Source organism: Danio rerio, chromosome 12, assembly GCF_049306965.1.
Source record: "Danio rerio strain Tuebingen ecotype United States chromosome 12, GRCz12tu, whole genome shotgun sequence".
Classification (NCBI taxonomy): Eukaryota; Metazoa; Chordata; class Actinopteri; order Cypriniformes; family Danionidae; genus Danio; species Danio rerio.
Genome location: NC_133187.1, coordinates 2,827,501 through 2,830,000, shown reverse-complemented (window position 1 = coordinate 2,830,000; position 2,500 = coordinate 2,827,501). Strand labels below are relative to the sequence as shown.

General features: G+C 28.4%; 1 protein-coding gene across 1 annotated transcript in view; it reads right to left on the bottom strand.

Moving 5' to 3' along the window:
- lrrc18b (leucine rich repeat containing 18b) overlaps positions 1-443 on the bottom strand; it is a 4,419-nt gene extending 3,976 nt beyond the window's left edge. Inside the window, exon 1 of the mRNA XM_073918046.1 lies at positions 148-443. The gene's annotated coding sequence lies outside the window, so the exon portion shown is untranslated. The remainder of the gene's footprint in view (positions 1-147) is intronic.
- Positions 444-2,500: the final 2,057 nt, after the last annotated feature.

Below are 2,500 nucleotides of genomic sequence, written 5' to 3'. Positions count from 1 at the left end.
CAAAACAAACCACTGTTATACAATGAGTTGCTTAATACCCTAACTTGACCAATTAACCCAGTTAAGCCTTCAAATGTCATTTTAAGCTGGATACTAGCATCATGAAAAATTGTTTGTCATATTTTTTTAACAATCTGTGATTCTTACCTGTATCTCTGTCCTTTTTCAGTGCTGTGTGGAGTCAAACAGAGTCTCAGCAACGACTGACTACAAGCCGATCATTACAGGCCGTCTCTGATAAGGATCTTCCATGTGAATAATGCACAAAGCCTGTAAGTAAAAACCAGCAGGGTAAACTTGCCCCAGTTTGATTCCTCTGATAGAGAAACACCGCTTGTTGGCATTAGTCTGATATTCAGCCCTTTGTTTTGCTGGATCTCCAGGCAACAGGGATGTGCTGCTCTGCCTGCTGGCTTTATTGTCTTGTTGCCGGTTTGCTGAGTGACGAGAACTGTTTACTGTGTCTTGGGTTTTGTTTGATCACACTGCAATAAATGCTGGGTACCACACATTTAATTTAATTTAATTTAATTTAATTTAATTTAATTTAATTTAATTTAATTTAATTTAATTTAATTTAATTTAATTTTAATTTAATTTAATTTAATTTAATTTAATTTAATAATTTAATTTAATTTTTATTCTGTCCATGTGTCAACTAGTTTCCTAAAACACTATTTTATTTTATTTTACTTTTGTTTAGTTTTGTTTAATTTTAATTTTACTTTTATTTTCTCCATGTGTCAACTAATTTCCTAAAACACTTTATTTTATTTTATTTTATTTTATTATACTTTTGTTTAGTTTTGTTTAATTTTTTAAATTTTAATATTACTCTATTTGTCAACTAATTTCTAAAAATTTAATGTTGTTTTATTTTATTTTATTAGCCTCTCCAGGTTTTTTTAGTCCACACTTAAAAAAAATACAATTTATTTAAACTAGATCTTTATTTAGTTTGTTTTCCACATTTTTTTTTTGTTTATTATCAGTTTAACCCTTTCCATGTTGTTTATTTATTTATATTTTTGAATTTTTTATCATTTTATTTGTATTTGTTTATCCTCTACATGTGTCAACTAGTTTCCAAATACACTTTATTTTATTTTATTTGTTAAACATTTATTTTTTCCTGTTCATTGTACTTTTTAATCTGTTCTATGTTGATTATTTGTTTAGAAATTAGAAATTTTTGTTGTCCACACATTTGGAAATTCGTTTTTGGCCTCCCAAACATCACAAATACAAAATACAAAACACAAACACAGAGCACAAACACAATTTATTTTTATTTATTTTATTCACATTACTACATAATTTGTTGCAAAAAAAATTTTTCTTCTTTTTTTTTAAATTTTGGAGTTTTTAATTTTATATTATTTAAACTGTTTTATACAAATATTTCTATTATTTTCATTTTCATATTTTTAGGAACCGAGTGCAGTTTTTGCCATTTACAGGTGTTGTATTTTAACGAACTCCTCCTAGGTACTTTATCAGATCAACAATTAAAATTAGATATGATCATCTAAAGGCCTTGGCGATGTTAAATTGCGAAGATCTAGAGTTTTCGTCAAAGGGCGTGCCCGTGGCGGACAGACAAATTCAGTGTATCGTCATGGAGGTGGAAGTACTTATAACTCAGCCACACAATGTCTGATCTGCCTGAAAATTCACATGTTCAAAGAGATTCCTCTCCTGAAGACATCTACATGCCAATATTGAGTCACAGTCACCTGCTGACAGAAGGAAGTTAGTTATAAATCTGTGATTTTCCTCAGTTTTTTCTATATATATCAGCTTAAATTTTTATTGTCCGCTGTTCTCTGTCATCCTGAGGCCACCGGCCGGCGGTGAGCCCGGGTGCGAGGTCCCTTTCATTGCTGCTTGCAGCTTTAATTTATTCTATTATTCTATTTAATATTTATTTTATATATATATTTTTTTGTTTTATTATATATTTTTATTTTATTTATTTGTTATCCAAATTAATATCCAACTCCATACATTTTTTACATTATGTATTTTAAAGTGTCTTTTATTTTTGTATAATAAAACTTTTATATAAATATTTATTTTATTTTATTATTTTATTGTTTATCTATTTGCAATTTTTGTTTTATATATTTGTATGTTTTTATTATTATTTAAAAAAGTATTTATTATTCAAATACTCATACAACATTAATTTTATTTGTCCAGTTGTTTTACATACTGTAGCGTGACCTACATCTTGCAGTAAGTGGACAAAATAGTTTCCCTGTTAGATAAGCCGCAGGTATGCCGGGGTATCATCACACATCGAATATGATATATCTGACAGTAGTGAATCCCAACTATATTTAATTTTGACCTGTAAAGGATTACATTTCACTTACAGTCATGCAAATTGTCACTATAACTGTAATAGCGTTTTAACACCAATAGAGGGCATCAATAAATCACTTGTGTTTGGTTTTTTCATATTACTTGATGCATAATAAGTGCATTTTCTAGTAAA